A 13,431-nucleotide genomic window follows, 5' to 3' on the forward strand; every position below is an offset into this window, starting at 1 on the left:
GCTCCCAAAAAAACTTCCCCACTGTCCTATTCCTGGAAACCTTAAAGTACTGCAACTGGTACCCCATAAAAAACCCTTCCACTAGACCAAGCAAATGAATACTTTAATACCAAATTTCTTAACATCCTAGACCAACTAGCCTCACCACAAAAAATCTGGACCAATAGTAACCCAGCCCCCTGGCTACAGAAATCCACAAAATCTTTACTCAAAGAAAGGGATAAGGCCTGTAATACCTGGTGCCAACTAAGAACACCCACGACCAGGAAAACCTTCCTTGAACTTTGCAATAAGGGAAAAAAATTAAGTATGACAAACAAAATCATTGCATCTCCCTACAAAGAAAACATAGCTCCAACCCATAAAAGTTCTGGGCAGCTGTGAACAACATCTCCAGCCTGGTAGAACATCTACACCCCACTCAATATAGAAGAATCAAACCTAGACATAACTTTTAATTTTAACAACTATTTTACCTCCTCCATACTTAAACTTATCAACAGCACAGCTACCACTGACCTCCCACAATCCCCTAAGGGTCCAACTAACAGCACTCCCTTCTCACTAAAACCAGTTCCAAAATCAACTATCCAAAAACTCCTAACCAAACTTAAACTCACCACTCTCCCTACTGACAGTCTTCCAGTTGAATACCTTCAAATTGCAACCAATGTCATAGCTTATCCCGTTTCATTACTGATAAATAAATCCATTGCTGAACATACCACTCCCTCCTTGTGGAAAACATCATGTATCATTCTCCTTCATAAAGGTGGTCCCTCCACTGACCTCTCAAACTACCGACCTATAGCCATCCTGCCACCCCTATCTAAGATTCTAGAAAGATGTGTCCATCACCAACTCCTCACCCACCTTCTCACCAATAACTTATCTAAAACTCAGCATGGTTTCTGGCCATCCCATAGCACTACCACTGCCCTAATCCATTTCACCAACACTGTCAATACATAGAAACCAAGGTAAACTAGTCTCTGCCATTTTACTAGATTTTTCTAAGGCATTTGATATGGTTTCCCTTAATAAACTCCTAACCTGCCTTTCTGAACTCAGCATAGACAACCTCTCCTTGCTCTGGTTCAAAAGTTGTCTAGACAACTGCTTTCAGTCAGTCAAATGGCAAGACTCCCTACCCCCCCCCCCACTCCCAGTCACACGGTGTACCTCAAGGCTCTATTCTTGGCCCACTTCTCTTTAATATATTTACAAATCAACTTCACCTAGCAACCCCAAATGCTGAAATAGTACAATATGCGATGACACAACACTAATCTGCTCGGCATGTAATATCCAGCTCCTCCAAAAAAGCACATAGGAATCCTTCACACAGATGGAAAACTAGCTAAACAAATCTCAACTAATACTGAACCTCCAAAAAATGAACTTATTCTGTTCCACCCAACAAAAACTAATGACCTTACTACCTTCTCTATACTCTTAGCCAATAACACACTCATTACCCCAGTCCCAGAGGCCAAACTACTTTGAAATACAATAGACCAACAACTAAGATTCAACAAATATGTATACCTAACCATCTCCAAAGTTAACAAAAAGCTAGGTACCCTATATTGCTGTAAAAAATACCTTACTTCTGAATCCAGAACTGCTATAGCCAGAACCCATCTATGCTTCCCCAATACTAACAAATCTAAATACGACCGACTTCAACAAATTTTCCACGTTACAACAGAATTGTCAGGTTCGCTACCAACACCAAATCACATTCCCACCACTTGCCAATCCCTACTAACTTTAGACTGGCTTGAACTCCCCAGCCTTGTACGATACCACCAACTTAGCCTAGCTCATCAAATACTGTACTATCCCGATGAACCCCTGCCCTATCTGGCCTACTAAATTTCTACAATTCCAATAGACAACTACGCTCCAACAGTAAAGCACTAATAGAGAAAATTCCATGCAAAAACACATCTGGTGACTCCCTCTTTCCTAACGCAGTTACCAACACCTGGAATAGCCTCCCTCCTGACATTAGACTACAAAGCAAAACTTCCATTTTCAAACAGCTCCTTAAATCTTACCTTCTCACCAACTGGCTATGCAACTGTAATGGCCCACCTTAAACTCTCTCTTCTGTATGAGTGCTGTTCAACCTAGGATTCTTTGGTTTTTAAGTATTTTCTTATCATTGCTAATTTCCATAGATTTCCTAGAATACTATCAATGTGGGCCATAATTGCTTACTGTAAATATTGTACATATGATGTGTCTTTTTTCTTCCCCCTCTGATACTCCAACACTATGCCCACTACTCATTTGACCTCCAGTGCTTAATCATAGTTTTCTACTTCACTGATTAACTTGTGTAACTACAGTTTTCTACAACACTGTCTACTTTTTGTATTATGTTATTTACTGACTGTATTAACTGCACAACAACACTATCTAATTTTGGTTACTATGATATTAACTGTCTGTACTAACTGTGCGATTTACTTTTCAAACTCTGTAAACTGAACTTTCACTTCTAAATATTGTTAATATTGTTAATATGTTACTATTGTATGCTTGTGGAGCCTAAAAACAAACACACCATTAACTTAATTTTTTGCAAAATTATTTGCAACTATAAGATTAAGAATATAATGGGAAATAAAAGTAGTTGCAAAACAAAGATTGTTCTGAAAGTGACCAATATACTTTAAAGATGGTGAGCATATGGAGAGCACATGTTTCAAAGTGTGATCATACTGAAAGTTCCAGCAGAAATTATATTAAGTATGAATATACTGATTTTGTTTTAGGTTGAAAGTGAACTCCAAGTTTCATGTCTTCACTATAAACAAATTACTTGGTCCACAAAGCCCATTCCCAGTCTGGCTATTTACTACTACATAAATAGACAGATATAGATATATAGAGGGCTATAGAAAGGTAGATACTGGGGATACACAAGCCAGTGCATTTGTTTGTGCCGGTCCCAAGCCCGCATAAATGGGGAGGGGTGTGTCAGAAAGGGCATCCGGTGTAAAATTTTGCCAAATCATACATGCAGACAACAGTACAGAAATACATACCGGATCGGTCGAGGCCCGGGTTAACAATGACCGCCACCAGTACTGTTGGCCAACAGGGCACTGGCGGAAATTGGGCTACTGTTGGACAAAGGAGGAGAAGAGGGGGAAGGCATGTCTGAAGGCCGGTAAAAGCTAGGACTGTGACAGTGAGGATCGGAACCTTGAATGTTGGCAGTATGACTGGTATAGGGAGAGAGCTAGCTGATATGATGGACCGAAGAAAGGTTGGTATATTGTGTGTGCAAGAGACCAGATGGAAGGGGAGCAAGGCTAGGTGTATTGGAGGTGGTTTTAAATTGTTTTATCATGGCGTGGATGGAAGGAGAAATGACGTAGGCATTATCCTGAAGGAACAGTATGCTAAGAGTGTTTTGGAGGTGAAAAGAGTGTCGGATAAAATGATGTTTATGAAGCTGGAAATTGATGGTGTAATGATGAATGTTGTTAGTGCATATGCTCCACAAGTTGGGTGTGTGATGGATGAGAAAGAAAAATTTTGGAGTGAGTTGGATGAAGTGGTGATGACTGTACCCAAGTATGAGAAACTGGTGATTGGAGCAGATTTCAATGGGCATGTTGGTGAAGGGAACAGAGGGGATGAGGAAGTGATGGGTAGGTATGGTGTTAAGCAAAGGAATGCAGAAGGTCAGATGGTGGTGGATTTTGCGAAAAGGATGGACATAGCTGTGATGAATACATATTTTAACAAGAGGGAGGAGCATAGGGTGACATACAAGAGTGGAGGAAGATGCACCCAGGTGGATTATATCTTATGTAGAAGGGCCAGTCTGAAGGAGATTGGAGACTGCAAAGTGGTGGCAGGGGAAAGTGTAGTTAGGCAGCATAGGATGGTGGTTTGTAGGATGACATTGGTGATCAAGAAGAGGAGGATGAGTGTGAGGGTAGCACCAAGGATCAAATGGTGGAAATTGAAAAAGGGTAATTGTGAGGTGATGTTCAGGGAAGAGTTAAGACAGACACTGGGTGGCAGTGAAGAGTTACCGAATAGCTGGGTAACTACAGCAGAGCTAGTAAGAGAGATGGCTAGAAAGGTGCTTGGTGTGACATCTGGAAAGAGGAAGGAGGACAAGGAGACCTGGTGGTGGAATGAAGAAGTACAGGAGAGTATACAGAGAAAGAGGTTGGCGAAGAAGAAGTGGGATTGTCAAAGAGATGAAGAAAGTAGACAAGAGTATAAAGAGATGAGGTGCATGGCAAAGAGAGAGGTGGTGAAGGTTAAGGATAAGATGCATGAAGAGTTGTATAAAAGGTTGGACACTAAGGAAGGAGAAAAGGACCTGTACCGATTGGTTAGACAGAGGGACCGAGCTAGTAAAGATGTGCAGCAGGTAAGGGTGATAAAGGATAATGAGGGAAACATACTCACAAGTGAGGAGAGTGTGTTGAGCAGATGGAAAGAGTACTTTGAGGGGTTGATGAATGAAGAGAATGAGAGGGAGAGAAGGTTGGATGATGTGCGGATAGTGAATCATGACATGCAGTGGATTAGCAAGGAGGAAGTAAGGATAGCTATGAAGAGTTAGAAGAATGGAAAGGCTGTTGTCCCAGATGACATTCCTGTGGAAGCATAGAGGTGTTTAGGTGAAATGGCAGTGGAGTTTTTAACTAGATTGTTTAATGAAATCTTGGAAAGTGAGAGGATGCCTGAGGAATGGAGAAAAAGTGTTTTGTTACCGATTTTTAAGAATAAGGGTGATGTGCAGAGCTGTAGTAACTACAGAGGGATTAAACTGATCAGTCACAGCATGAAGTTATGGGAAAGAGTAGTGGAAGCTAGGTTAAGAAGGGACGTGATAATTAGTGATCAGCAGTATGGTTTCCTGCCAGGAAAGAGCACTACAGATGCGATGTCTGCTTTGACAGTGTTGATGGAGAAGTACAGAGAAGGTCAGAAGGAGTTGCATTGTGTCTTTGCGGATTTAGAGAAAGCATATGAGAGGGTGCCTAGAGAGGAGTTGTGGTATTGTATGAGGAAGTCGGGAGTGCCAGAGAAGTATGTAAGAGTGGTACAGGATATGTATGAGGGTAGTGTGGCAGCGGTGAGGTCTGCGGTGGGAGTGACGGATGTGTTTAAGGTGGAGGTGGGATTACATCAGGGATCAGCTCTGAGCCCTTTCTTATTTGCAATGGTGATGGACAGGTTGACAGATGAGATCAGACAGGAGTCCCCGTGGACTATGATTTGCAGATGACATTGTGATCTGTAGTGAGAGTAGGGAACAGGTGGAGGAGACCCTGGAGAGGTGGAGATATGCTCTAGAGAGAAGTGGGTCAGCATGGCTAAGACAGAATATATGTGTGTGAATGAGATGGAGGACAGAGGAATGGTGAGGATGCAGGGAGTGGAGGTGGGGAAGGTGGATGAGTTTAAGTACTTGGGATCAACAGTTTAGAGTAATGGTGAGTGTGGAAGAGAGGTGAAGAAGAGAGTACAGGCAGGATGGAGTGGGTGGAAAAGAGTGTCAGGAGTGATTTGTGACAGACGAGTACCAGTAAGAGTGAAAGGGAAGGTCTACAAGAGGGTAGTGAGACCAGCTATGTTATATAGGTTGGAGACAGTGGCATTGACAAAAAGGCAGGAGTCAGAGCTTGATGTGGGAGAGTTGAAGATGTTAAGATTTGCACTGGGTGTAATGAGGATGGACAGGATTAGGAATACGTATATTAGAGGGTCAGCCCAGGTTGGAAGGCTTGGAGACAAAGCCAGAGAGGCAAGATTACGTTGGTTTGGACATGTGCTGAGGAGGGATGCAGAGTATATTGGGAAAAAGATGCTAAGGATGAAGCTGCCAAGTAACAGGAAAAGAGGGAGGCCTAAGATAAGGTTTATGGATGTAGTGAGAGAGGACATGCAGGTGGTTGGTGTGACAGAGCAAGATGCAGAGGACAGGAAGAAATGGAAACAGTTGATCTGCTGTGGCGACCTCTAACGGGAGCAGCCGAAAGAAGAAGAAGAAGAAGAAAGGAAGATAGATAGACAGATAGATAGGCAGACAGACAGACTGAAACATAGTTACTATAGTGCTGGTAGCAATACTTTTGGCCATAATATCAGTTAAAAGAAAGAGAATGGCCTACTACTTTTCAAATCAAACCCTCTTTTGTTGAAAGTATTATTACCGTGTGCAATGGGTTGTATTGCAAGATTATTGAAAAGTCAGGCAAAAAATTTTTTCCCATTTTGTATTTTTGTATAGTCTCCGGGTTGATATATTTTAGCAGGTGAGTGGTGGATGCAGTCTCTCACTTAGGCATGCAGGGGTTGTTGCCACCCTGCAGAAAATATTTTTTTTTTGTCTTTTTATTGTATTTGGTTGTTTTCAACCACGTGTAACTGATATTTTTTATTGTGTTATTATTTGTGAGCCAATGATTTATGTTTTCAGCTGAAAGTATTATAGTCATGGTGCTGACTTTTAGTATTACTAATGTGACTTTGAAACAAGAGATGTCATGACCTAGTATTACCTCTGTATGCAAATTCTGCAGGCAGAATTTCAAACAAAACTGTCAAGAACTGCGTTGAAAAGAAGACAGAGCTCACTGTTCAGAAGATTATATACCGTTGGGTGTACTGACACTCCCTCTAATATTTCCAAGAGTATTTCCAATAGATCTTGTTTCCAATCTGATGATTTTTCTTATTAAGAATCTTTTGACCTTTATCTAATTAAATTATATTATATCCGTAGCTTTAAAGTCAATAAGCAGTGTTATATTTGGTTATGGGTCAAACTGATGAGGTGCATATGTGGGCAATAACCTTCTCTTTTTCTGGTAGATGTGGCTTTGAATACAGTATAGTTTTCTATGGCTGCAGGTGCTCCTTTTTCAAAGATAAATTTGTTATTCAGTTACATCTCTAGGATCTTTTTTGCAGTTGCTCTTTTATTTTGTAACCAAGTACGGTTTGCAGCTTACTACTTCCAAAACCTGAGTAAGTTGCACTTCTTGATTTTGAAAGAGACTATTATTCTTTCACCAAGAGTATTTAATCGAACTCCTCCTGTAGAACCCCTGTATCAACTGTAGATGTGGTAGTATTGCCAACTTTGCAGTTGTCTGCCTATTCGGTATTCCAAAGTTGTTTTCCAAACCCTGAAATCAGAAAAGGAAATATTCTAAAGTAGTGGATCTAGTTCAGATCCAGCAGAACATCACTTCTTTCTGTGATAAGGTCTGATAGAATCTCTTTGAGATTGACTTACTGAGTTTTATTATGTTGCCACTGTTTCAACCTTTAAGTAACATGTGCTTTTACATTTAGAATTTTGGAACTTTTCTCCCCGGGCCTCCGCTGAAAATGGGCTCTGTCCCAGTCAGACTATCCCGATCAACAAATGTCAAATAAATAAATAGAATACTAAGTTTATCACCAACATGTTTGTGTGATATAATGTCAAAGGCCTTAGGCAAGTCCATATGTACCTTGTAAGGCCCTCATCCAGTGCACCTGCAAACTCTTCAGAAAATAATAGATGGTCTTCCTTTAAGGAACATATACTGATAAATGTCACGGGGAGCAAATTACCAGTTTCCCTTTAAAATCATGCCATTCGAAATGTCCACGCTCTCAGTTTGCATACTTTGCTTATGAGACTTACAGGTGTATAACTATGAGGTTGTGAGGTCATGTCACCTTTATATACTGACCACTTGTCACTGTAGCTCTGGAATATATCATGCTGTGAGGAATCAGTTAATGCTAAATCAGTAAAGGTTTAACAAATGTAACACAACAGCTCATTATTACTCTGAAATGTAACAATCAACAAAATAGAATATATGTGTCATTTTGCTTTATTTCACCATTGACTGTGTGTTGTCTTTGTTCTGCATCCCACTGTTGTTTATATTCATCATAATACTCTCACAAACCTTACATCAGTGATTTTTTCCTCTTCTGATTATCACTTGCAGTAACTTTTTCACCCTGCTTGGCCTTTCTGTACTGTTTTTATTCTCTCTTCTGAAATAAGCTACTTCTTCTTAGGTCTGCTGTCCATTTCAGTAACAGGTATTTGTTTATTTCCTGAACTGATTTATTTAGTTAGAACATTGGGTACTGTAGTGCATCTGTTTCTTTGCAGATTTGATTAGTACATCGTGCACTGCAGTACATCTGTTTCCTTATGAACTGTGTTCTTGGAGACCATGCCTAGAGTGCAGTGAAATTGCAATATTTCCAACCTTTACTTTAAGTATAACATTATTCTTTTTTTTTTGTCTTTTTATGTTTGCATATAGCTTGTTGGGACTGTGAGGTTAGGGGAAAACAACTATTTGGTAATTGAGTATTTTCTAGACAGTGATTCCATCAAGAAGCAATGTTCGAATTTGTGACAGAAAGAGTGCTTAATGAAGACAGTTTATTTATTCCTTCTCAGAAGATGAATAGTTGTTCAAGTAAATAATCCCAGCAAGGGCAGGCATGGGAGTGAGGTGTTTCTGAAGAGAAGCAGTAAAGATGATCATTGTTACAGCATCTATGAAGTTTATAAAATGTGAATGTAATAAAATAACATGCATCTCTGAATATCAATTCCAAAGATATATTTTTATGAATAATTACCCTAGCTCAGGTAATTAATTCTCATCTATCAGGTCAGCAAAAATAAATAAAATATGAGTAAGCAAAACTCTTTAGTGATATTTATTGCTTTTAAACACTTTTTTTTTATTCAAAAAGATTTTTAAAATATTTTAAATGATAAAATCAGTTGGGGCTAATTTGTCATTATGCTCCATGGTGTGCATAACATACAACTTATAATCACTAACTGTGTACAGTGCAATGCATTCTGAAGTATGTGCACTCAGGACTATGCCTGCTCTTTTTTTTTTTTTTGCAATGAATATGCGCCATTTGTACCATTGCTTACTAACTGTGAAAAAGCAATGCTTTACCTAACATCTTCTCTTTTTTATCCCATGTGGTAGCTCATACATCTTCCAGTGCTAAAAGTTTTCTCCCCAGGGAATACTGACAGCAGCTTTGTTTTTTTTTTTTTTTTTTTTTTAAACAAGAAACATCTTTATTAAACTGTCACTTACTACATAGGCAATCATACATTTATATAAATATAAACAAAGCACACCAACACAATCCTAGTTGCAAGCATTTTACATCACAAACCATACGGACAGACTGCTAGTTGCAAACATTATACATTACTTATACTCTACCCAATTGTTCTCACTCAAACATTACATAGCTCTTTAAGTCCTGTGACCTTTTAACTCTCATTCCTCCCTTGTATGTATTGTTCCCACAATTCCCATTTTTTCCTATGTAGTTTGCTCCTATACCTTTCTGAAGATCTCAATTCCAGTTGTTTTATCTCTCTTACTGTGTTAACTACTTCCAATATAATTTGTTTAGATTTTGATTTCCATTTTCTAGTAATTGCTTTTTTGGCAGCCACCATTATTAGACACAGCAAGGCCTTACCATGTCTAGGCAATTCCGATTCTGTATCATAGTTCGGAAAAATCATCTTCCTCATCAGTTCAATCTGCCCACCCACCATCTCCAACAGTGCATCCTGCAGGGAATCCTTAAAGTCCGCCAACTTATTGACAGCAGCTTTGATCCAGAAGATCACTTCCTACTTTGGTATATATATGATTATGTACCATTATTTCTTACTTTGGTATTTAGGTGCATTAACTATGTGCCATCACTTCCTACTTTGGTATTTAGATGCATTAGCTATGTACCACCACTTCCTATGTTGTATTATAGATGTAAGTTAAATGTCTCAAAATCATACAGACTAAAGATAGAAACATATATAGCAAAAATACCCTTAGTTTTAAGCATGGATACAGTCTCTTAATCCTTGTATTTTGGTTGTGACAGATTCCTGACTAAAGACACATAAGCAGGATGAATATTCCAAGATATACAGTACTGAGAAAAGCCCAAACTGGCAAAATTGCTGGTGGAATACCAATAGCCACAGTAGACAGTAACTAATACAAGTTAGATTCTAACTAACTAACAAGCATCCCAGGTAATGAGAAATTGCTGGAATCTGCTCAGACAGGTGCAAGTAAAGTTTTGGACATCTGATACCATTATATTAAATTAGAAAATGTGAAAATGTGGAAAATGTGTAATGTCTGGTGCCTGGTACATTATGTTATTTTTCTTCATTGACGACTGCTGTGGCGACCTTTTACTGTTTGGAACCTAAATTATACCATATCAGCTACACTGTTGCAATGATACTATCATAGATTGTTTAGTTATGAGACTCAGCCAGCTTATTAAAAATCCTACTAGAAGGGACAACAATAACTGCTTATTAAAGTATGCTAGAGTACATAATAACAAAAGCTACCAGACACTATGTGGCCAAAGGAAGGACTGCACATCACAAGTGAGATCATCTTGGTGTATGAGATATAGAAGTATGTCCTTCCAATAGGCGCACAAAAGGCATGAAGTCTGAAAAAAATCCTCACACAGCAGACTAAAGCTGATGAAGTCAATAGTTTACAGTTACTTTCTGAATTGCCTGATCTCGTAGTCACAGTTGCTTGAGCTTAACAACTCAGGATGGCAGTTGCTCATGTACTACTTGTTGTTTGTTTTGCATATAGGTAAACTGTAGGGTATCTATTTTAGATTTTAGTGAGAGGTTCAGTCTCGCAGCCTCCTAGAGAAAGAATGGAATTGTTTTATACTGTCTGTCAGTGATCAGGCTGAGAATAGTAAGATGGAGTGTGGGGATGAAGTCTCCCACACTGGGGCATGCAGAAAATGTTTTTTTTATCTGTGCCATTAACTTGTAACATAACAGACTCCAGTGTATGTGACTTGTAAGACAATGTGTTCTGAAACCATTATTTATGAGAATGTTTTATCAAACATTTGCAATAGAAGATCAGATATGTTGAAGAGAAAGATAATGGTTCCAAACTCAGCTCCAGAGACTGGAAGCAATAGTGCTATGTGCTTGAGTTAAATTCAGTTCTAGGCTCCTTCAGCAACAGTCTTCAGGACATTCTTAACATATAGCATATATTCACCATCTAGGATAATAAAAGTGAGGATATTAAAATACTATTGATCGACATCTCATTTAGATGGCCCATGGTCACTGGATGCACAGCTTGAAAATTACACAAAAGCAGGTTCCATAGAGTGGCAACATGCTTACAGATCTCAGCACAGGATGTGTCAATCCATTATTCATCAGGCTAAGAATGACTTTTACTTTGCAATTGAAGATAAAAATCTCAACAATTTTTCAGGCTTTTAAAAGTGCATTAATAATTTACTCGGAAAAAGAAAAAGTAGATCATCTGAGACTTAGCTCTACTGCTAATATAGCTGACAAGTATGCAGGTTACTTGATGTCCATCGATCGGCAATTCAGTGGCCTCCCACAACTAAATATTGCCAATATTAACAGGATCTTTTCTCAGTTCCCTTTTGGGCCTATTACTGTTAGTTTGATTTAAAAAATGATATCAAACCTCAAAGATTATGGCTTGATTTCGAAGGATTCAAAGAAAATCATACCTTACTTCATTCATAAAGAATCTGGCACCCAATACCGTAAATCCAGGGTGTATTCTCAAAGTCTGCAGTTTGTGCAAGCATCTTTTCACACTTTAATATAATCTCACGTGTGACATAAAGACCGTTATGTCAACCAATGCATTCAAGGTCATATGCAAAGTTCACTGTATCTACAAATACAATGTGCAGATTGTAAAATGACCTTGTCCAAACTGTGGAATTACCTAGTTAGCTTATCCCCAGGCTTTAAGGTTATTTTTTGAATGTTTCCACAAACACTTAAGTCACTACTTCCATACTGTTCATTATGCTTCTGTTTTCAGAAACTGACAATATGCAACTTTACTCATTTTTTCACTTGAAATATTTGAGGTAAAAAGAATGTGATTCTACAGTCATAGACGTCAACTATTGAAACTATGGATGCGCAGTTAAAAAATGAACAGGACCACTCTTGGCCTTCCTTGTATATGCATGGCTTGTCTTGTTGAATTATTTACTATTCACTTACTCATTCAGCCATTTTTCTTCAGTCTATTATTAGACATGGAAATCTGAGATACTTTTATATTAATCTGATCCATGTTTTATGACTTTGTCATTCTGTAAATAAAACCACTATTACAATTAGCATTGTTTCTTCATTTGCACAAAAGGTTTATCATACTTACGGGTCACAAATACCTTCATTGAGTTGGTGCTCTCCTTATTTTACTGCTAATTAACTTACCCATACAGACTTGTAGATTCATTTTGGCTGTTACTGACACTGGCAATCATTGCATTACAGTACGTGTCCCATATCAAGCCAGTGTCATGGCACAGCAAGGTCATGATTAAGCTCTGTGTACCCACGATTATACAATGACCCCCCCCCATTAATATTCCAAAACGTGCACGTGTATTGGTCAGTGTGCCCGTTGTAAATCAGACTTATAGTAATGGAAAAAGGTCCAGTCGCCTGGACTTTTTCCATTAGTATAAGTTTTTTTTTTTGTTACAGCAACAGAGAATGGAAGAACTCCGTTGCTGTAATCTCGCTATGTTAAATGGGTTTAACATAGCGAGATAGCTTAAAAAAAAGCAATGGAGATCTTCCTTTCTCCGTTGCTTTTTTAAAGCTTTCTCGCTATGTTAAACAGGTTTAACATACCGAGACAGCTTTAAAAAAAGCAACGGAGAAAGAAAGATCTCCATTGCTTTTTTTAAAGCTATCTCACTATGTTAAACTCCTTTAACATAGTGAGACACCTTTTAAAAAGCAACAGAGATCTTGCTTTCTCCATTGCTTCCACACACAGCTCTGATGTACTGCGTAAGCATATGCATGCGCAGTACATCAGAACTGCTGCAGAATACCAGACAGCTGCGCAAGGGCAGCACGGAGGCATTATACAATGCAATTATTTAAGAAAAGTAAGTATTTTTTTCTTAAATAATGTCATTGTATAATAGCAATAACCCGACCCACTTCTGGATGTGGGTAATGCTGGATTTACCCATGGCTGTCTTTGTCTGGCCACTCGGGGTTCGTCCTCATGACTAAACTACACCAACTGTGGGAAATCCAGCATTACCCACACCCAGGCATGGGTTATTGCTTAAATATACGTTGTAACAACTGGTAGGTATTCATTGATGCCCTCTTTCTGGAGATGTCCTACTGAATCTTTTGTATCATGCTTATGAACAAGTACAAACACTGAAATTCACAGCAAGTAGTTCAAACGGGATGATGGATCCCTTCTAGTTCTGTTCTTCTGAGTGCATTCCTATCATCAATCTAAAAGCATAGCTGCCACAGTCTATGCAAATTCC

Source organism: Protopterus annectens, chromosome 3.part1 (assembly GCF_019279795.1).
Source record: "Protopterus annectens isolate FY-2018-M chromosome 3.part1, PAN1.0, whole genome shotgun sequence".
NCBI lineage: Eukaryota > Metazoa > Chordata > Ceratodontiformes > Protopteridae > Protopterus > Protopterus annectens.